Raw genomic sequence first — 24,714 nt, forward strand, 5'->3', positions numbered from 1 at the left:
TCAGAATGGACCATCCTGGATATATTCTATGATGGTCTGTCTAAATTAGCTAAGATGTCATTGGATACTTCTGCAGGTGGATCCATTCACCTAAAGAAAACACCTGCAGAAGCTCAAGAACTCATTGACATGGTTGCTAATAACCAGTTCATGTACACTTCTGAGAGGAATCCTGTGAGTAATGGGACGCCTCAGAAGAAGGGAGTTCTTGAAATTGATACTCTGAATGCCATATTGGCTCAGAATAAAATATTGACTCAGCAAGTCAATATGATTTCTCAGAGTCTGAATGGAATGCAAGCTGCATCCAACAGTACTCAAGAGGCATCTTCTAAGGAAGAAGCTTATGATCCTGAGAACCCTGCAATAGCGGAGGTGAATTACATGGGTGAATCCTATGGAAACACCTATAATCCCTCATGGAGAAATCACCCAAATCTCTCATGGAAGGATCAACAAAAGCCTCAACAAGGCTTTAATAATGGTGGAAGAAACAAGTTTAGCAATAGCAAGCCTTTTCCATCATCCACTCAGCAAAAGACAGAGAGTTCTGAGCAGAATCCATCTAGCTTGGCAAATATAGTCTCTGATCTATCTAAGGCCACTCTAAGTTTCATGAATGAAACAAGGTCCTCCATTAGAAATTTGGAAGCACAAGTGGGCCAGCTGAGTAAAAGGATCACTGAAATCCCTCCTAGTACTCTCCCAAGCAATACAGAAGAAAATCCAAAAGGAGAGTGCAAGGCCATTGAATTGACTATCATGGCCGAACCTACAAAAGAGGGAGAGGACATGAATCCCAGTGAGGAAGACCTCCTGGGACGTCCAGTGATCAATAAGGAGTTTTCCTCTGAGGAACCAAAGGAATCTGAGGCTCATCTGGAGACCATAGAGATTCCATTGAACCTCCTTATGCCATTCATGAGCTCTGATGAGTATTCTTCTTCTGAAGAAAATGAAGATGTTACTGAAGAGCAAGTTGCCAAGTACCTTGGTGCAATCATGAAGCTGAATGCCAAATTATTTGGTAATGAGACTTGGGAAGATGAACCTCCCTTGCTCACCAATGAACTGAGTGATCTGGATCAACTGAGATTACCTCAGAAGAAACAGGATCCTGGAAAGTTCTTAATACCTTGCACCATAGGTACCATGACCTTTGAGAAGGCTCTGTGTGACCTTGGGTCAGGGATAAACTTCATGCCCCTCTCGGTAATGGAGAAATTGGGAATCTTTGAGGTGCAAGCTGCCAGAATCTCACTAGAGATGGCAGACAACTCAAGAAAACAGGCTTATGGACTAGTAGAGGACATGTTAGTAAAGGTTGAAGACCTTTACATCCCTGCTGATTTCATAATCCTAGACACTGGAAAGGAAGAGGATGAATCCATCATCCTTGGAAGACCCTTCCTAGCCACAACAAGAGCTGTGATTGATGTGGTCAGAGGAGAGTTGGTCCTTCAACTGAATGAGAACTACCTTGTGTTTAAAATTCAAGGTCCTCCTTCTGTAACTATGGAGAGGAAGCATGAAAAGCTTCTCTCAGTACAGAGTCAAACAAAGCCCCCACACTCAAACTCTAAGTTTGGTGTTGAGAGGCCTCAGCCAAACTCTAAGTTTGGTGTTGGGAATCTATAAAATTGACCTGATCACCTGTGTGGCTCAGTGAGAGCCCACTGTCAAGCTATTGACATTAAAGAAGCGCTTGTTGGGAGGCAACCCAATGTTATTTAATCATTTTTATTTTATTTTCTCTTTGTAATTTCATGTTTTATTAGGTTGATGATCATGTAGAGTCACAAAAACTACTGGAAAATCTAAAACAGAATGAAAAATAGCATTGAAAATAGAACACCCTGGAGGAAGGGCTTACTGGCGTTTAAACGCCAGTAAGGAGCATCTGGCTGGCGTTTAACACCAGAACAGAGCATGAAACTGGCGTTAAACGCCAGAAACAAGCAGCATTCTGGCGTTTAAACACCAGGAATGCACCCCAAAGGAAAACCGGTGTTCAACGCCAAAAACATGCTGCAGACTGGCATTGAACACCCAAAACAAGCATGGAAGTGGCGTTTAACGCCAGAAACATGCTGCAATCTGGCGTTAAACGCCAGGATTGCCTACAGAGGGCGTTTACACGCCTAATTGGAGCAGGGATGATTAAAGTCCTTGGCCCCACTGGATCTGTGGACCCCACAGGATCCCCACCTACTTCTTCTCTCCTCTTCACACCTTTTCATAACTCTCTTCCCTAAATACCCCTCACCAATCAACTCAATCGCTCTTTCCCATCACCTCTTCACCACTCACATCCATCATCTCTTCCCCAAAAACCCCACCTACCTTTAAATTCAAAATAATTTCCCTCCCAAACCCAACCCTAAATGGCCGAACCCTAACCCCTCTCCACTCCTATATAAACCCCTCATTCCTTCTTCATTTTCACACAACACAACCCTCTCTTCTTCCCCTTGGCCGAATCCACCTTCTCCCTCCATCTCCTCCATTTTTCTTCTTCTTCTACTTCTTTCTCTTTTCTTTTGCTTGAGGACGAGCAACCATTTTAAGTTTGGTGTGGTAAAAGCATTGCCTTTTGTTTTTCCATAACCATTTATGGCACCTAAGGCCAGAGAAACCTCTAGAAAGAGGAAAGGGAAGGCAATCGCTTCCACCTCTGAGTCATGGGAGATAGAAAGATTCATATCTAAGGTTCATCAAGACCACTTCTATGAAGTTGTGGCCAAGAAAAAAGTGATCCCTGAGGTTCCTTTCAAACTCAAAAAGAATGAGTATCCGGAGATCCGACTTGAAATCCAAAGAAGAGGTTGGGAAGTTCTAACCAACCCCATTCAACAAGTCAGGATCTTAATGTTTCAAGAGTTCTATGCAAACGCATGGGTTACCAGGAACCATGATCAAAGTGTGAACCCGAACCCAAAGAATTGGCTCACCATAGTTCTGGGGAAATACTTAGATTTCAGTCCGGAGAATGTGAGGCTGGCGTTCAACTTGCCAATGATGGAAGAGAACGCACGCCCCTACACTAGAAGAGTCAACTTTGATCAAAGGTTGGACCAAGTCCTCATGGACATATGTGTGGAAGGAGCTCAATGGAAAATTGACTCAAAAGGCAAGCCGGTTCAACTCAGAAGGCTTGACCTCAAACCAGTAGCTAGAGGATGGTTAGAGTTCATTCAACGCTCAATCATTCCTACTAGCAACCGGTCTGAAGTTACTATAGACCGGGCCATCATGATCCATAGCATCATGATTGGGGAGGAAGTGGAGGTTCATGAGATTATACCTCAAGAACACTACAAGGTGGCTGACAAGTCCTCCAACTTGGCAAGGTTAGCCTTTCCTCACCTCATTTGCCACCTCTGCAATTCGGCTGGGATTGACATAGAGGGAGACATCCTCATTGAAGAGGACAAGCCCATCACTAAGAAAAGGATGGAGCAAACAAGAGAGCATGGACCTCAACATGAGCATGAGGAAATTCCTCACCATGAAATCCCTGAGATGCCTCAAGGGATGCACTTTCCTCCACAAAACTATTGGGAACAAATCAACACTTCCCTAGGTGAATTAAGTTCCAACATGGGACAATTAAAGGTGGAACATCAAGAGCACTCCATCATCCTCCATGAAATTAGAGAAGATCAAAGAGCTATGAAGGAGGAGCAAGAAAGACAAGGAAGAGACATAGAGGAGCTCAAAAGAACCATTGGTTCTTCAAGAAGAGGAAGACGCCACCCTCACTATGGTGGACTCATTCCTTAATCTCCTTGTTTATTTATTTTCCTGTTTTTCAATTTTTATGCTTTATGTTTGTTTATGTTTTTGTCTTCATGATCACTAGTATTTAGGTGTCTATGCCTTAAAGTTATGAATGTCCTATGAATCCATCACCTCTCTTGAATGAAAAATGTTTTAATTACAAAAGAACAAGAAGTACATGGTTTCGAATTCATCCTTGAAACTAGTTTAATTATTTTGATGTGGTGACAATACTTTTTGTTTTCTGAATGAATGCTTGAACAGTGCATATGTCTTTTGAAGTTGTTGTTTAAGAATGTTAAATATGTTGGCTCTTGAAAGAATGATGATAAGGAAAAATGTTATTTGATAATCTGAAAAATCATAAAATTGATTTTTGAAGCAAGAAAAAGCAATGAATACAGAAAGCTTGTGAAAAAAAAAGAGAAAAAAATGGCGAAAAAAAAAGCAAGCAGAAAAAGCCAAAAGCTCTTAAAACCAAGAGGCAAGAGCAAAAAGCTAATAACCCTTAAAACCAAAAGGCAAGGGTAATAAAAAGGATCCCAAGGCTTTGAGCATCAGTGGATAGGAGGGCCTAAAGGAATAAAATCCTGGCCTAAGCGGCTAAACCAAGCTGTCCCTAACCATGTGCTTGTGGCATGAAGGTGTCAAGTGAAAACTTGAGACTGAGCGGTTAAAGTCAAGGTCCAAAGCAAAAGAAGAGTGTGCTTAAGAACCCTGGACACCTCTAATTGGGGACTTTAGCAAAGCTGAGTCACAATCTGAAAAGGTTCACCCAGTTATGTGTCTGTGGCATTTATGTATCCGGTGGTAATACTGGAAAATAAAGTGCTTAGGGCCACGGCCAATGTAACACCCTACCATACAGAGTCTTATGCTTAAGTCATAATTCAGAGATGGCAAGGTATTACGACCTCTAAAACAAAAATTTAGTACGTATAGTAGTATGAATAATTGATTATAACTAGGAGCCTTTGTAGAAAAAGGGGTAAACAAAACCGTAACTCGAAAGCGCAACACTCCGATCGATAACGTAACGAACAAGGATAAACCAACGCAAGATAACATATATATACAAAGGAGTGTCAAAAACGGGAATATCAAGACTCAAAATCTGGCTGCAAAGATAACCGGTCCGAACATAGCAATACATACAAATAATAAAATAAGGAAAACCCCAAAGGAAACCCAAAGGGACACAAATACAGAAATCCAATCTCCAAAATCCCCTCTAGAAGGAGTCATCACAGTTTGTATTATTTAATGGAGATAAAAGTATCTAAACAAGATATATAACCCAAAACAGAGTCCCGAGAACAAGGATCTTCGCTAATCCAGAAGTCTCCAGCATGCCTCAACGAGAAGCCTCGCGTCCTGCATCTGAAAACCACAAAATCGACATGGGTGAGAACCAGAGGTCCCCAGCACGGTAACAGCTTCCACATATATAATACATAATAATAGAGGAAAGCCGAAGGCAATCCTAGAACTTCCTCCAGATAATATCAAAGCTTATAAACAAGCTAAACCGTAAGTGGCAACTGACTAAAGATTCTTCAGTCTAACTAATACTTCCCTTTCCAATTCCTTCAGACCTCCCAACCACCAGCAGGAGTATAATATAGCAAAACACAGTTATATCAGACAAGAGATTTATAAATAGGAACAGATAGGGCATTTAGACAATTAGCAAGTAATATGCAGTCAAATAGGCAATCTCAAACAATTCATGTAGTATGCTTATGATGCATGCCTGTCCCTAGTGGCTGATGATATCATCTGTCGATTATAGAGCCAACCCGACAAGTCCTGGTAGCTAGCCATTGGACTGTCCCTCTGTCGTGCATCCCCAACTCGAGTTATACTCATCATAAACTTGATCATAATCATGATCCATATCCATCACCCTCACTGGTGAATATTTACGGGGGCGAGCTCATCCAGGCCTTTCACAGTGCCCGACCACACTTACGACATAGGGTTAACAGAGCTTCGAGTCTCAACCTGGAGCACGTGGTGGCTGGCCACTGCTACTACCCAGGGAAACCCTCATCTCCAATGGTGGAAGTGCAAACATTCACAATTCATTCAACAACATATATGCATTTATACTTAGCCATAAACATGGCTCCGCCGTAACACGGCAATAATCTAGACATCCGGCTCACGGTTAAATCCATAACCAGCCAATTCATTAGCAATTACGGCCCTTCGGCCCATGGCATAACAAGCACTCCCACCGCCATTCTCCGCATCTCACATAATCATCTTTGATCCTCAATGATCATTTATTTTTCCCCTTGCTTCACTCGCAAGTTACCACATTCACTAGCTCTTTTTCTCATGCTAGGCATATCATAATGATTTAACACATAAGTGGTGAGATCGGAGGCTTAGAAGTATGAAATTTGGCTTTTAAAACTCAAAAATTAACTTTGGGATGAAAACAGGGCCACGCGTACGCGCACTCCACGCGCACGCGCGGATGGCCTTAAAACTCATTGACGCGCAAGCGTCACACGCGCGAACGCGTGGATTGAAAATTAGCCAAACGACGCGCACGCGTTAGCCACGCGTACGCGTGGGTGCTCTTGCGCCCCAGGCACAAAACTGGCACAACTTTGGCACAACTCTCTGGAAAAATGGTTGGGCATTCGATGCAGCGCATCGACGCGCTCGCGCACACCACGCGCACGTGTGGATGGTGCTTTCTCGAAGAACGGCGCGTACGCGCCAAGTGCGCCTACGCGCGGGGGTCATTCTGCTAAAAATTTTCTAAGTTAAAAGTTGCAGAATTCACAGATTTAGACCCCAATCTTCCGACGGACATAACTTCCTCATTTTAAATCATTTTTCATCCGTTTTTCAAACGGCATGGACATCCCGGATCCAATTTCATTTCTAAACAGATTTAGCACAAATCAGAGATCCGTAGTCCAAGTTATGTCCCATCAAAGTATGCCTAAAAACCATGTTTTCATACAAAACAACAAAGTGCCATTTTCAAAACAAGCCACTTTCAACTCTTTTCAAGATCAATCAAAACATGCCAATTTCAACCCTTCTCTTTGAAATCATTCAAAATGTACCAAAATCAACAACAAGCCATCCTCAACTCACACATTGACACTTTACCAAGGTTCCCAAAACCACATCCAACCATTTTAACACTTCTCAATCAAATGGCTAAAGGACAAACACAATATCATGTCATACATCCTCCCTCATCCCAATTTCCAATAATACCATTTCCAATCAACAATCATTATACATAATCAACATCATACTCACCATCAACATGGTACCACCCACCAATTCAACCTTAATCATCCATCAAGCATATATCACAACATGCATTTCTCATATATCACACAATCAAGGCATCAATATTCATAATCACATATATGAACACATCATATATCTCAACCATTCAACAACACCAACAATTTAATGCCTATCTTAGGGCCTCTAGCCTAAGTATTTCCTACCACATTACATATTAGATACGGGAAACCGAAACCATACCTTAGCCGATTTTCCAAGCTCAACCGGAGCACTTCCAAACCACTTGTCCACAATCTCTCAAGGTCTCAACACCTCCAAGAACAGATTTTATCACACAAAACCCTCTTCCAAGCTTTCCAAAATCACCAATCAAGCTCCAATATTCACACATACATAACCTAAGCCACAATCATCATATCCATACACAACATCTCAATACCCAAACATCATAGAACAATAAATTACACTAGGGTTGAGAATTTTACCACACCCAAGGTCCAAGGAGACAAGATTAACCTTCTCCTTCAAGAGAGTTGGGTCCTATAACATCAAAGAACCCAAAATCTCAACATTTTTGCTCATGAAACTCGAAATCAAGGGCTGGAATTTCGAATAGTAAAACGTGGCTTACCTCAAGACTGATTGTATGGGTTTTGTAGAGCTCTTCGCGGTGAACGTGTGGCCACAAACGGAGCGGCAATCGGAGCTCTAGATCAAAAGTTATGGTGGTTTGAAGATCAACCAAGGGAGAGAACTTGAGAGAGTGTTCTTCCCTTCCTCTCCACCATTTCAGCGTGTTTGAGTGTGTTGTGAGGAGAGAGAGTGCTGAAAACTAGGGTTTTGGTTTAGTTTAGTTGGGCCAAGGGCCCACTTTGGGTCCGGTTGGTCCGGTTTGGCCCGTTCGGTCCAATCTTGGTCCGTTTTCTATAAAATTGGTACCGAAATTCTCGTCTCAATCTCCTCTATCATATTTAGCCATAAAAATAACATTTTTGGCTTTCTAGAATAAATTCTCATTTATGGGTTAATTTGCCATTAATTAACCGGGTCTTACATTCTACCCACCTAATTGGGAATTTTGCCCACAAAATTCAAATTCAATTACCTGAGAATAAGTGCGGATAATCCGTTCGCATCTCCGACTCAAGTTCCCAAGTGTGTTCCTTAACCCCGCCTCGACTCCATGCCATTTTGACTAATGAAACCTCTTTTCCACGCAATCGTTTGATACTAGTATCATCAATTTTAACTGGAGCCACTGGAAGCGTCAAATCTTCCCTTAACTGAACCGATTCAAGTTCTAATACATGGCTAGCATCAGGAGTGTACTTCCGAAGCTGTGACACGTGAAACACATCGTGCAAGTTCGAAAGATGAGGTGGTAGAGCCATCTGATATGCCACCGGTCCAATCCTCTCCAGGATCTGAAATGGACCAATGTATCGAGGATTCAACTTCTTCGCTTTAATCGCCCTACCTACTCCTGTGGTCGGAGTAACCTTCAGGAAAACATGGTCTCCTTCCTCAAATTCCAAGGGCTTCTGCCTCTGATCAGCGTAACTCTTTTGGCGACTCTGCGCCGTAAGCATCTTATCTCGGATTTTCTTAACTTGTTCAATGGTCTCAGCTATCATTTCCGGCCCCAACAAGCCTTTCTCTCCAGCTTCATACCAACATAGCGGAGATTGACATTTCCTCCCATACAATGCCTCATACGGAGCCATTTCGATGCTTGCATGGTAACTGTTATTGTATACAAACTCCACTAACGGCATATACCGATCCCAACTTGCTGGTTGATCCAAAACACAAGCTCTCAACATATTCTCTAGGGTTTGGATCGTCCTCTCGGATTGACCATCTATTTGAGGATGGTAAGCTGTACTCAAGCTTAATCGGGTTCCAAAAGCTTTCTGAAATGCACCCCAGAATCTCGAAGTGAAACGAGGATCTCTATCAGAGATTATAGTAGCAGGTACACCATGAAGTCTCACAATCTCCTTTATGTATAACCGTGCTAGCTCCTCAAGGGTGTAAGTCATCCGAATGGGCAAAAAGTGAGCTGACTTCGTCAGTCGGTCCACAATCACCCAGATAGCATCAAAACCAGTCCTAGTCCTTGGCAATCCCAACACAAAGTCCATTGCAATACTCTCCCACTTCCATTGCGGAACCTCTAAAGGTTGCAACATCCCGGAAGGTCTTTGATGTTCAATCTTTACCTTTTGGCAAGTTAAGCACTTTGAAACATATTCCACCACATCATTCTTCATACCTGGCCACCAAAACATCGCCTTCAAATCATGGTACATCTTAGTACTTCCCGGGTGAATGGAGAATCCGCTTTTGTGTGCCTCCTTTAAGATATCTTACCTCAAAGTACCAACATCCGGCACAATGATCCTACCCTTGAATCTCCATAACCCATCTTTTTCTTCCGACACTCTCCACTGTTTTCCTTGCTCGATAGCCGGTAACACCTTCCATAATGCTTCATCATTTTCATGAGCCTTTAGGAGTTCAGACTTAAAGTCACTTGAGATTTCTAATCGGCTCAAACACAAGGTTCCAGATACTTCTCGAGCACCAATTTTAGACTCTCGAATCCCTTGAGCAACTTCTCCTCTTGAAGCATCATCCAAGATGCATATAACGACTTCCGACTTAACGCATCCACCACTATATTCGCTTTTCCCGGATGGTAATTCAACTCAAAGTCGTAGTCCTTCAATAATTCCATCCACCTCCTTTGCCTCATATTAAGCTCTTTCTGATTAAAGAGGTATTTCAAGCTCTTGTGATCAGAGAAGACTTGGAACTTAACCCCATAGAGATAATGTCTCCACACCTTCAAGGCAAACACGACCGCAGCGAGTTCCAAATCGTGCGTAGGGTAACTAACTTCATGAGGTCTCAACTATCGTGAGGCATACGCCACCACATTATGATGCTGCATCAGCACGCATCCTAAACCCTTTAGTGAGGCATCACAGTACACCTCAAAAGGCTCGTTCGGCTCAGGTAACACTAACACAGGTGTAGTGGTCAACTTTTTCTTCAATGCCTGAAAGCTCTCCTCGCACTCAGGAGTCCAAACAAACGGAGTATCTTTGCGGGTTAACTTTGTCAACGGCAAAGCTAATTGCGAAAAGCCTTTGATGAACCTTCGGTAGTAGCCAGCTAAACCCAGAAAACTCCTTATCTCAGTTACTGTGGTTGGTTGCTTCCAATCCATCACAGCTTCCACCTTAGTTGGATCTACGGCTATTCCCTTCTTACTCACCACGTGACCCAAAAACTTCACCTCACTCTTCCAGAACTCACACTTAGATAGTTTCGCATAGAGTTTCTTCTCCTTTAAAATCTGCAACACGGTCCGCAAGTGTTCTGCATGCTCTTCTTCAATCTTGGAATAAATCAGTATGTCGTCAATGAAGACAACAACGAATTTATCCAGAAACGGATGGAACACTCTATTCATGTAATCCATAAACACTGCAGGAGCGTTCGTCAACCCAAAAGACATTACAGTATACTCGTAATGACCATAACGAGTCCTAAAAGCAGTCTTAGGGATATCCTCACCCCTCACCCCTTATCTGGTGATAACCGGATCGCAAATCGATCTTGGAGAAAACCCCATCTCCTTGTAACTGATCCATGAGATCATCAATTCTCGGCAATGGGTACTTATTATTTATTGTAACCTTGTTCAGCTGCCTGTAATCCACACAGAGCCTTTGTGACTTCCTTTCTTAGCGGCTGCCCTCTTCACACACTCTTCAGCAACCCTACACTTGTTCACCAACTCGGAGAAAGTCCTAATCTCCATTGGCCCCACCGAACCGAAAATATCGCTCCGGAGTCCTCCTTCGTACTTAACACACTTCCATTCCTCATATTCCACCGGAGTCCCTTGACACATACGAGAGAATCTGAACAGCTCCTCAAACTTGTCAGTATACTCAGATACGGACATAGTACCCTGCTTCAGGTGCAACAATTCAAGCTCCTTGGCCGTCCTAGCAGAAGTCAGAAAGTACTTCTTATAGAACTCCTCTTGGAAGACATCCCAGGTGATGTAATCATCACCCTGCTGCAGGAGGCATCGGATACCCTGCCACCAATGCGACGCTTCACCAGTGAGCAAATAGGTAGCGAACTCCATACATTGCCCTTCAGGTACCACCTGCGCTTGCAGTGCTCGCTCCATAGCCTGAAACCACGTATCAGCCTCAGTCGGGCTAGTAGTTCCCTTGAACTTAGGTGGATTAACCTTCAAAAAGTTTGCCAGTGTCATCGGGCCCTGAACTCCACCTCCGTCATTACCATGGTTGTTCATCTGTTGGCCAAGAGCCTCAGCAGTGGCTTGCATAGCAGCAGCCATATTCTCCAACGCAGTCATAAAGTTCACCGGGTCATTAGGGTTATTCTCCAGCGCACGAGTATTAGTACGTCCTCTCTCACGACCTCTACCGCGTCCACGAGGCGCCATTTGGTTCCTATACACACCAAACAATCGATATTAAGTTGATCAGTCTCAATATCGGAAGTTTAGTGCTTCAAGGTCCCAAATGCATGCTCATGAATGTTTATGCCAATTATATCAAGTAGATATACTAACAGCACATAACACACATACAGAGAATGCACAGAAGCATAGTCAGTCCATTCCTCAGGCTCTACAGGAACGAACTGCTCTGATACCATAATGTAACACCCTACCATACAGAGTCTTATGCCTAAGTCATAATTCAGAGATGGCAAGGTATTACGACCTCTAAAACAAAAATTTAGTACGTATAGTAGTATGAATAATTGATTATAACTAGGAGCCTTTGTAGAAAAATGGGTAAACAAAACCGTAACTCGAAAGCGCAACACTCCGATCGATAACGTAACGAACAAGGATAAACCAACGCGAGATAACATATATATACAAAGGAGTGTCAAAAACGGGAATATCAAGACTCAAAATCCGGCTGCGAAGATAACCGGTCCAAGCATAGCAATATATACAAATAATAAAATAAGGAAAACCCCAAAGGAAACCCAAAGGGACACAAATACAGAAATCCAATCTCCAAAATCCCCTCTAGAAGGAGTCATCACAGTTTGTATTATTTAATGGAGATAAAAGTATCTAAACAAGATATATAACCCAAAATAGAGTCCCGAGAATAAGGATCTTCGCTAATCCAGAAGTCTCCAGCATGCCTCAACGAGAAGCCTCGCGTCCTGCATCTGAAAACCACAAAATCCGCATGGGTGAGAACCAGAGGTCCCCAGTACGGTAACAGCTTCCACATATATAATACATAATAATAGAGGAAAGCCGAAGGCAATCCTAGAACTTCCTCCAGATAATATCAAAGCTTATAAACAAGCTAAACCGTAAGTGGCAACTGACTAAAGATTCTTCAGTCTAACTAATACTTCCCTTTCCAATTCCTTCAGACCTCCCAACCACCAGCGGGAGTATAATATAGCAAAACACAGTTATATCAGATAAGAGATTTACAAATAGGAACAGATAGGGCATTTAGACAATTAGCAAGTAATATGCAGTCAAATAGGCAATCTCAAACAATTCATGTAGTATGCTTATGATGCATGCCTGTCCCTAGTGGCTGATGATATCATCTGTCGGTTATAGAGCCAACCCGACAAGTCCTGGTAGCTAGCCATTGGACTGTCCCTCTGTCGTGCATCCCCAATTCGAGTTATACTCATCATAAACTTGATCATAATCATGATCCATATCCATCACCCTCACTGGTGAATATTTACGGGGACGAGCTCATTCAAGCCTTTCACAGTGCCCGGCCACACTTACGACATAGGGTTAACAGAGCTTCGAGTCTCAACCTGGAGCACGTGGTGGCTGGCCACTGCTACTACCCAGGGAAACCCTCATCTCCAATGGTGGAAGTGCAAACATTCACAATTCAATCAACATCATATATGCATTTATACTTAGCCATAAACATGGCTCCGCCGTAACACGGCAATAATCTAGCCATCCGGCTCACAGTTAAATCCAAAACCAGCCAATTCATTAGCAATTACGGCCCTTCAGCCCATGGCATAACAAGCACTCCCACCGCCATTCTCCGCATCTCACATAATCATCTTTGATCCTCAATGATCATTCATTTTTCCCCTTGCTTCACTCGCAAGTTACCACATTCACTAGCTCTTTTTCTCATGCTAGGCATATCATAATTATTTAAGACATAAGTGGTGAGATCGGAGGCTTAGAAGTATGAAATTTGGCTTTTAAAACTCAAAAATCAACTTTGGGATGAAAACAGGGCCACGCATACGTGCACTCCACGCGCACGCGCGGATGGCCTTAAAACTCATTGACGCGCGAACGCGCGGATTGAAAATTAGCCAAACGACGTGCAGGCGTCAGCCACGCGTACGCGTGGGTGCTCTTGCGCCCCAGGCACAAAACTGGCACAACTTTGGCACAACTCTCGGGAAAAATGGCTGGGCATTCGATGCAGCGCATCGACGCGCTCGCGCACACCACGCGTACGCGCCAAGTGCGCCTATGCGCGAGGGTCATTCTGCTAAAAATTTTCTAAGTTAAAAGTTGCAGAATTCACAGATTTAGACCCCAATCTTCCGACGGACATAACTTCCTCATTTTAAATCGTTTTTCACCCGTTTTTCGAACGGCATGGACATCCCGGATCCAATTTCATTTCTAAACAGATTTAGTACAAATCAGAGATCCGTAGTCCAAGTTATGTCCCGTCAAAGTATGCCCAAAAACCATGTTTTCATACAAAACCACAAAGTGCCATTTTCAAAACAAGCCACTTTTAACTCTTTTCAAGATCAATTAAAACATGCCAATTTCAACCCTTCTCTTTGAAATCATTCAAAATATACCAAAATCAACAACAAGCCATCCTCAACTCACACATTGACACTTTGCCAAGGTTTCCAAAACCACATCCAACCATTTTAACACTTCTCAATCAAATGGCTAAAGGACAAACACAATATCATGTCATACATCCTCCCTCATCCCAATTTCCAATAATACCATTTCCAATCAACAATCATTATACATAATCAACATCATACTCACCATCAACATGGTACCACCCACCAATTCAACATTAATCATCCATCAAGCATATATCACAACATGCATTTCTCATATATCACACAATCAAGGCATCAATATTCATAATCACATATATGAACACATCATATATCTCAACCATTCAACAACACCAACAATTCAATGCCTATCTTAGGGCCTCTAGCCTAAGTATTTCCTACCACATTACATATTAGATACGGGAAACCGAAACCATACCTTAGCCGATTTTCCAAGCTCAACCGGAGCACTTCCAAACCACTTGTCCACAATCTCTCAAGGTCTCAACACCTCCAAGAACAGATTTTATCACACAAAACCCTCTTCCAAGCTTTCCAAAATCACCAATCAAGCTCCAATATTCACACATACACAACCTAAGCCACAATCATCATATTCATACACAACATCTCAATACCCAAACATCATAGAACAACAAATTACACTAGGGTTGAGAATCTTACCACACCCAAGGTCCAAGGAGACAAGATTAACCTTCTCCTTCAAGAGAGTTGGGTCCTATAACATCAAAGAACCCAAAATCTCAACATTTTTGCTCATGAAACTCCAAATCAAGGGCTGGAATTTCGAATAGTAAAACGTGGCTTACCTCAAGATTGATTGTATGGGTTTTGTAGAGCTCTCCGCGATGAACGTGTGGCCGCAAACGGAGCGGCAATCGGAGCTCTAGATCAAAAGTTATGGTGGTTTGAAGATCAACCAAGGGAGAGAACTTGAGAGAGTGTTCTTCCCTTCCTCTCCACCATTTCAGCGTGTTTGAGTGTGTTGTGAGGAGAGAGAGTGCTGAAAACTAGGGTTTTGGTTTAGTTTAGTTGGGCCAAGGGCCCACTTTGGGTCCGATTGGTCCGGTTTGGCCCGTTCGGTCCAATCTTGGTCCGTTTTCTATAAAATTGGTACCGAAATTCTCATCTCAATCTCCTCTATCATATTTAGCCATAAAAATAACATTGTTGGCTTTCTAGAATAAATTCTCATTTATGGGTTAATTTGCCATTAATTAACCGGGTCTTACAGCCAAGACTCATAAAGTAGTTGTGTTCAAGAATTAACATACTGAACTAGGAGAATCAATAACACTATCTGAATTCTAAGTTCCTATAGATGCCAATCATTCTGAACTTCAATGGATAAAGTGAGATGCCAAAACTATTCAAGAAGCAAAAAGCTACAAGTCCTGCTCATCTGATTGGAGCTATGTTTCATTGATATTTTGGAATTTATAGTATATTCTCTTCTTTTTATCCTATTTGATTTTCAATTGCTTGGGGACAAGCAACAATTTAAGTTTGGTGTTGTGATGAGCGGATAATTTATACGCTTTTTGGCATTGTTTTTAGTATGTTTTTAGTATGATTTAGTTAGTTTTTAGTATATTTTTATTAGTTTTTAATTAAAATTCACATTTCTAGACTTTACTATGAGTTTGTGTGTTTTTCTGTGATTTCATGTATTTTCTGGCTGAAATTGAGGGACCTGAGCAAAAATTAGATTCAGAGGTTGAAGAAGGAGTGCAGATGCTGTTGGATTCTGACCTCCCTGCACTCAAAGTGGATTTTCCGGAGCTACAGAACTCCAAATGGCGCGCTTTCAATTGCTTTGGACAGTAGACATCCAGGGATTTCCAGCAATATATAATAGTTCATACTTTGAATAAGGATTGATGACGTAAACTGGCGTTCAACGCCAGTTCCATGCTGTATTCTGGAGTCAAATGCCAGAAACAATTTGCAAAGTGGAGTTCAACGCCAAAAACACGTTACAAACTGGCGTTCAACTCCAAGAATGACCTCTCAACATGAAAGCTTCATGCTCAGCCCAAGCACACACCAAGTGGGCCCCAGAAATGGATTTCTACATCAATTACTTACTTCTGTAAACCCTAGTAGCTAGTCTAGTATAAATAGGACTTTTTACTATTGTATTTTAATCTTCGGATCATCTTGGGACGTTTTGTTCTTAGATCATGGGGGCTGGCCATTCGGCCATGCCTGAACCTTTCACTTATGTATTTTTCAATGGTAGAGTTTCTACACACCATAGATTAAGGTGTGGAGCTCTGCTGTTCCTCAAAGATTAATGCAAAGTACTACTGTTTTTCTATTCAATTCAACTTATTCCACATCTAAGATATTCATTCGCACTTCAATATGATGGATGTGATGATCATGACAGTCATCATCATTCTCAACTTATGAACGCGTGCCTGACAACCACTTCCGTTCTACCTTAGATTGAATGGATATCTCTTGGATATCTAATACAGGGGACCGAGTCCGAGATATAAGTGTCTTCGTGGTATAAGTTAGAACCCATGGATGGCCATTCCTGAGATCCGGAAAGTCTAAACCTTGTCTGTGGTATTCCGAGTAGGATATGGGAAGGGATGGCTGTGACGAGCTTCAAACTCGCGAGTGCTGGGAATAGTGACAGACGCAAAAGGATAGTAAATCCTATTCCAGTATGATCGAGAACCGACAGATGATTAGCCATGCAGTGACAGCGCATTGGACCATTTTCACAGGAGGATGGGATGTAGCCATTGACAACGGTGATGCCCTACATAAAGCTTGCCATGAAAAGGAGTAGGATTGATTAGATGAAGACAGCAGGAAAGCAGAGATCAGAGGAACGAAAGCATCTCTATACGCTTATCTGAAATTCTCACGAATGAATTAAATAAGTACCACTATCCTATTTTATATTTTATTTATTTTCATCCACTCTAATTTCTTAATACAATTTAATCCGCCTGACTGAGATTTACAAGGTGACCATAGCTTACTTCAAGCCGACAATCTCCGTGGGATCGACCCTTACTCACGTAAGGTTTATTACTTGGACGACCCAGTGCACTTGCTGGTTAGTTCTACGAAGTTGTGAAACAGATATAAGATCATGAACGTGTGTACTGAGTTTTTAGCGCCATTACCAAGGAATGGAATGATCACGATTTTGCACACCAGTCTGCCATCTCTATTGAGATTCTAGCAGCTTGCACCTCAAAGATCCCAAGTTTCTCCATTACAGAGAGTGGCATTAACTTTATTCCTGACCCCAGGTCACACAGAGCTTTCTCAAAGTTCATGGTGCCTATGTTACAGGGAAATAGGAATTTACCAGGATCCTGTTTCTTTTGAGGTAATTTCTGCCTATCCAATGCATTCAGTTCATTGGTGAGCAAGGGACGTTCATCTTCCCAGGTCTCATTACCAAATAATTTGGCATTCAGCTTCATGATTGCACCAAGGTATTTAGTAACTTGCTCTTCAGTAATGTCTTCATCCTCTTCAGAGGAAGAATACTCATCAGAGCTCATGAAGGGCAGAAGACGGTTCAATGGAATCTCTATGGTCTCTAGATGAGCCTCAGATTCCTTTGGTTCCTCAAAGGGATACTCCTTATTGGTCACTGAACGCCCCAGGAGGTCTTCCTCACTGGGATTCACGTTCTCCTCCTCCTCTTTGGGTTCGGCCACATCATGTAAGGCTATGGCCTTGCACTCTCTTTTTGGATTTTCTTCTGTATTGCTTGGGAGAGTACTTGGAGGGATTTCAGTGACTCTTTTACTCAGCTGGCCCACTTGTGCCTCCAAATTTCTAATGGAGGACCTTGTTTCATTCATGAAACTCACAGTAGCCTTAGATAGATCAGAGACTATATTTGCTAAGCTAGATGGATTCTGCTCAGAATTCTCTATCTATTGCTGAGTGGATGATGGAAAAGGTTTGCTATTGCTAAACCTGTTTCTTCCACCATTATTAAAGCCTTGTTGAGGCTTTTGTTGATCTTTCCATGAGAAATTTGGGTGATTTCTCCATGAGGGATTATAGGTGTTTCCATAAGGTTCACCCATGTAATTCACCTCTGCTATTACAGGGTTCTCAGGATCATAAGCTTCTTCTTCAAAAGATGTCTCTTTAGTACTGTTGGATGATTCCTTCAATCCATTCAGACTCTGAAAGATCATATTGACTTGCTGAGTCAATATTTTGTTCTGAGCTAATATGGCATTCAGAGTATCAACTTCAAGAACTCCCTTCCTCTGAGGTGTCCCATTACTCACAGGATTCCTTTCAGAAGTGTACATGAACTGGTTATTTACAACCATGTCAATGAGTTCTTGAGCTTCTGCAGGCGTTTTCTTTAGGTGAATAGATCCACCTTCAGAATGGTCCAATGACATCTTTGATAATTCAAACAGACCATCATAGAATATATCCAGGATGGTCCATTCTGAAAGCATGTCAGAAGGACACTTTTTGGTCAGTTCCTTGTATCTCTCCCAAGCTTCATAGAATGATTCACCTTCCTTTTGCCTGAAGGTTTGAACATCCACTCTAAGCTTGCTAAGCTTTTGAGAAGGAAAGAACTTGGCTAAGAAAGTCGTGACCAGCTAATCCCAAGAGTTCAGGCTGTCTTTAGGTTAAGAGTCTAACCATATTCTAGCTCTGTCTCTTACAGTAAATGGGAAAAGTATAAGCCTGTAGACCTTGGGATCAACCCCATTGGTCTTAACAGTATCACAGATCTGCAAGAATTCAGTTAAGAACTGAAAGGGATCTTCGGATGGAAGTCCATAAAACTTGCAATTCCGTTGCATCAGAGAAACTAATTGAGGTTTCAGCTCAAAATTGTTTGCTCCAATGGCAGGGATTGAGATGCTTCTTCCATGTAAATTGGAATTAGGTGCAGTAAAGTCACCAAGCATCTTCCTTGCATTGTTATTATTTTCGGCCATGTCTCCTTCTTTTTTGAAAATTTCTGTTAGATTATCTCCAGAGAGTTGTGCTTTAGCTTCCTTTAGCTTCCTCTTTAGAGTTCTTTCAGGTTCAGGATCGGCTTCAACAAGAATATTCGTATCCTTGTTCCTGCTCATATGAAAAAAAAGAGAATACAAAAGAAAATATGGAATCCTCTATGTCACAGTATAGAGATTCCTTATGCAAGTATAAGAAGAGAAGAATGTAAGAAGGAGAAGAGGAAAAATTTGAACACAGAGAGGGGGATGGGGTTCAAATTTTTGGGTGGAGGAGAAGTGTTAGTAGATGAATAAATAAATAGAAGGAGGTGAGGAAGAGAAGAATTCGAAAATTTAAATAAAATAAAATAAAAACATTTTAAAATTAAAGTTAAAATTCAAAAATTAAAATTGAAATCAAATTAAATTGAAATTAAAACAATTAGTTAATTAAAAAGGAAATTTGAAAAAGAGGGAAGGGATTTTCGAAAATTAGAGAGGGAGTTAGTTAGGTAGATTTGAAAAAGATATGATTGAAATAGTAAACTTTTAAAATCAAACAAAAAGTCAGGTAGTTAATTGAAAAAAAAAAGATTTGAAAATCAAATTTGAAAAGATAGGAAGTTAGAAAAGATTTTGAAAATTAATTTTTGAAAAAGATATGATTGAAATGATTGAAATTATTTTGAAAAAGATTTGATTGAGAAGATATGATTGCAATTTATTTAAAAAAAAAGATATGATTGAAAAGATATGATTGAAGAAGAAATTAAAAAGATTTGATTTTGAAAAGATTTTGAAATTAGCAATCAAAAAGATATGATTGAAAATTAAAAAGATATGATTTTGAAAATTAAAGTTGATTACTTGACTAACAAGAAACAAAAAGATATGATTTTAAAATTTAAAGATTGAACCTTTCTTAATAGGCAAGTAACAACTTGAAATTTTTGAATCTAAAAATTAAATGTTAGTGAGATTTTCGAAAATATGAAGTAAGAATAGGAAAAAGATTTTGAAAATCAATTTTTAAAAAAATTCAAAAATATAAAAAAATAAATGAAAAATATTTGATTTTTGAAAAAGATTTGAAAAGATATAATTTTGAAATTGAAATTTATGAGTAAAACAAGGAAAGATATATTTTTTATTTTTGAATTTTTAATGATGAGAGAGAAAAACACTAAATTGAAACAAAACATAAAAATTATGAATCAAAACAACTAATGCATGCAAGAACACTTTGAATGTCAAGATGAACACCAAGAACACTTTGAAGATCAAGATGAACATCAAGACTTATTTTTGAAAATTTTTAAGAAAAGAAAAACATGCAAGACACCAAACTTAGAAATTTTCAAACTTTAGACACTAATAATTCAAAAATGCATATGGAAAACAAGAAAAGACACAAAACAAGAAATTTTAAAGATCAAACAAGAAGACTTACCAAGAACAACTTGAAGATCATGAAGAACACCATGCATGAGTTTTCGAAAAATTTTAGGGAAAAGTTAAAACATGCAATTGACACCAAACTTAAAATTTGACACTAGACTCAAACAAGAAACACAAAATTTTTGGTTTTTATGATTTTATTAAATTTTTTTTTCGAAAATTATTTTGGGAAGAACGAAAAAGAAGAAATTTTTTTTGTATTTTTTTGAAAATAATAAATAAAAAGCTTAAAATTAAAATAAAATTACCTAATCTGAGCAACAAGATGAACTGTCAGTTGTCCAAACTCGAACAATCCCCGGCAACGGGCCAAAAACTTGGTGCACGAAATTGTGATCATCAATGGCGCCAATAACTTGGTACGCACAATTGTAATCTCAACTCTTTATCACAACTTCGCACAACTAACCAGCAAGTGCACTGGGTCGTCCAAGTAATAAATCTTACGTGAGTAAAGGTCGATCCCACAGAGATTGTCGGCCTGAAGCAAGCTATGGTCACCTTGTAAATCTCAGTCAGGCGGATTCAAATGGTTATGGTGAATTGATAATAAAAAGATAAATAAAACGTAAATTAAAGATAGAGGTACTTATGTAATTCATTGGTGAGAATTTCAGATAAGCGTATAGAGATGCTTTCGTTCCTCTGCTTTCCTGCTGTCTTCATCCAATCATTCCTACTCCTTTCTATGGCAAGCTTTATGTAGGGCATCACCGTTGTCAATGGCTACATCCCATCCTCTCTGTGAAAATGGTCCAATGCGCTGTCACTGCATGGCTAATCATCTGTCGGTTCTCGATCATACTGGAATAGGATTTACTATCCTTTTGCGTCTGTCACTATGCCCAGCACTCGCGAGTTTGAAGCTCGTCACAGCCATCCCTTCCCAGATCCTACTCGGAATACCACAGACAAGGTTTAGACTTTTCGAATCTCAGGAATGGCCGTCCATGGGTTCTAACTTATACCACGAAGATTCTGATTAAGGAATCCCAGAGATACTCATTCAATCTAAGGTAGAACAGAAGTGGTTGTCAGGCACGCATTCATGGGTTGGGAATGATGATGACTGTCACGATCATCATATTCATATTGAGGTGCGAATGAATATCTTAGAATCGGAATAAGCTTGAATTGAATAGAAAAACAATAGCACTTTGTATTAATTCATGAGGAACAGTAGAGCTCCACACCTTAATCTATGGTGTGTAGAAACTCTACCATTGAAAATACATAAGTGATGAAGGTCCAGGCATGGCCGAATGGCCAGCCCCATAAAGGTCTAAGATAGCATAAAACTAATCAAAGATCTGATCCGAAGATGTAAATACAATAGTAAAAAGTGCTATTTATACTAAACTAGTTACTAGGGTTTACAAAAATGAGTAAATGATGCAGAAATCCACTTCTGGGGCCCTCTTGGTGTGTGCTTGGGCTGAGCATTGAGCTTTACACGTGTAGAGGCTTCTCTTGGAGTTGAACGCCAGTTTGTAACCTGTTTCTGGCGTTTAACTCCACTTTGCAATCTGTTTCCGGCGTTTAACTCCAGAATGCAGCATGGAACTGGCGTTGAACGCCAGTTTGCGTCATCTAAACTCAGGCAAAGTATGGACTATTATATATTATTGGAAAGCCCTAGATGTCTACTTTCTAACGCAATTAAGAGCGCACCATTTGGAGTTCTGTAGCTCTAGAAAATCCACTTTGAGTACAGGGAGGTCAGAATCCAACAACATCTGCAGTCCTTCTTCAACCTCTGAATCTGATTTTTGCTCAAGTCCCTCAATTTTAGCCAGAAAATACCTGAAATCACAGAAAAACATACAAACTCATAGTAAAGTCCAGAAATGTGAATTTTAATTAAAAACTAATAAAAATATACTAAAAACTAATTAAATTATACTGAAAAATGTGTAAAAACAATGCCAAAAAGCGTATAAATTATCCGCTCATCATCGGGATACAAGTACCTCTCTTTCATGGATGCCTACTCAGGGTACAACCAGATCCTGATGCATCAACCCGACTAAGAGAAGACATCGTTCCTAACCCCGAAAGTAAACTACTACTATGTAGTCATGTCATTCGGACTCAAGAACGCAAGGGCCACATATCAGAGGTTGATGAACAAAGTATTCGCCGACCACATCGGAAAACTAATGGAAGTCTACGTGGATGACATACTGGTGAAAACATAAAAGGAAGAAAAGCTGCTACCCGACCTCATTGAAGTATTCAGCACCATAAGAAAGCACGAGATGAGACTAAATCCCACAAAGTGCACTTTTGTGGTAGAAGCAGGCAAATTCCTAAGGTTTATGCTCACCTAGAGAAGGATTGAGGCAAACCCAGATAAATTCCAAGCTATACTCAACATGAAAAGTCCGACCTACGTTAAAGAGGTACAGCAGCTAAACGGAAGGCTAGCGGCCCTATCTAGGTTCCTAGCCGGATCGGCCATAAGATCCCTTCCCTTCTATGCAACTCTAAGGAAAGGAAAGAGGTTTGAATGGACCCCAGAATATGAACAAGCCTTCCAAGACTTCAAAATATTTCTGGGGCAACCACCTAGTCTAACCCAACCTCGACAAGGAGAAGAACTGATCATATACCTCGCCGTGGGAAGTCGGGCAATAGCCTCAGCCCTAGTAAAAGAAGGCAAAAACGGTCAGCAACCCATCTACTCTATCAGTAAAGCTTTACAAGGGGCCGAACTAAATTATCAAAAAATAGAAAAGTTCGCTTGCGCCCTCATACTTACTTCCTGACGACTTCGACCATACTTTCAAGCCCACACCATCAGAATACGGACCAACAAACCCATAAAAGGTATCTTGTAGAAAACCGACTTAGCTGGGAGAATCCTGCAATGGGCGGTCGAGCTATCCGAATTCAACCTTAAGTACGAAGCTCAGACAGCCATCAAGTCTCAGTACCTGGCCGACTTCGTCGCAGAATACACTGACACCCTAGGAACCCCCATCGACTGGAACCTCTACGTTGAAGGCTCATCAAACAAAGCCGGAAGTGGAGCAGGTGTTATCTTAGAAAGTGACTAGGAACCCAACTCGAACTCTCCTTAAGGTTTGAGTTCCCCGCCTCAAATAATCAAGCCGAATACGAAGCCCTACTGGCTGGTTTGAAGCTAGCTAGAGAAGTCGGAGCCCAAAGGCTTACCATCTTCAGCGATTCACAAGTAGTCACCTCGCAAATAGAAGGGAGCTACCAGACAAAAGATCCCACCATGAAAAAGTATCAAGACAAGACCCGAGAACAACTCAGAAAATTCATGGGATATGAGATCCGACATATACCTCGAGAACAAAATGCCCGAGTTGATGCACTATCGAAACTAGCTAGCACCGAACCAGGGGGCAACAATAGAAGCCTCATCCAAGAAACACTAAAAAACCCGTAAACCTCGGAAGAAGAGAAGGTCCTAAGCATATCGGACCAGGACCAAGGGTGGATGACTCCCATAATCAAATACCTCAAGTCCGAAAGACTCCCGCAGATAAAAAGGAGGCAAAAAGGCTAGTACGGGAAACACAATACTACACCATAATACACGACGTCCTATATAGGAGAGGGATCTCAACACCCCTCCTAAAATGCGTCCCGACCTCTGCTACAAGGGAAGTCCTAGAAGAAGTCCATGGCGGCATGTGCAGCAACCACCTCGGGGCACGAGCCCTTTCCAAAAAGGTACTCTGGGCTGGCTTTTACTGGCAGACCTTGCAAAAGGAAGCAACAGAGTTCGTCAAAACATGCCCCATGCCAGAAGCACGCCAACTTTCATATTGCCCCACCCAAAGAGCTTATATGCGTCATATCACCCTGGTCGTTCGCAAAGTGGGGGCTTGACCTCCTCGGACCATTCCCCCAGGTATCAGGGCAAGTTAAATTCCTCATTGTAGGAATAGATTACTTCACAAAGTGGATCGAGGCAGAGCCGTTGGCTGCCACCACCGCCCAAAGAAGTCAGAAATTTCTATACAGAAACATTGTCACAAGGTTTGGGGTCCCATGCTCCATCACCACGGATAATGGAACTCAATTCACCGACACAAGCTTCAGGAACTTAGTAGCCGATCTAAAAATCAAGCACCAGTTCACCTCCGTAGAACACCCACAAGCCAACGGATAGGCAGAAGTCGCCAACAAAGTCATATTGGCTGGGTTAAAACGGAGGCTACAAAGCGCAAAAGGAGCCTGGGCTGAAGAGCTCCCGCAAGTTTTATGGGCTTACCGGACAACACCACACTCCACCACTGGAGAATCACCCTTCCGACTTGCTTACAGAATGGAGGCA

General features: G+C 41.3%; 1 non-coding gene across 1 annotated transcript; it reads left to right on the forward strand.

The window, feature by feature from the left end:
- The first annotated feature begins 18,443 nt into the window (after positions 1–18,443).
- On the forward strand, positions 18,444–18,551 carry LOC148573354 (small nucleolar RNA R71). The gene has a single exon (XR_015906223.1). It is a non-coding gene; the product is annotated as a small nucleolar RNA R71 (small nucleolar RNA).
- Positions 18,552–24,714: the final 6,163 nt, after the last annotated feature.

This window comes from Arachis ipaensis, chromosome B2 (genome assembly GCF_059453495.1).
Source record: "Arachis ipaensis isolate K30076 ecotype BB chromosome B2, ASM5945349v1, whole genome shotgun sequence".
In the NCBI taxonomy this organism is placed as follows: Eukaryota; Viridiplantae; Streptophyta; class Magnoliopsida; order Fabales; family Fabaceae; genus Arachis; species Arachis ipaensis.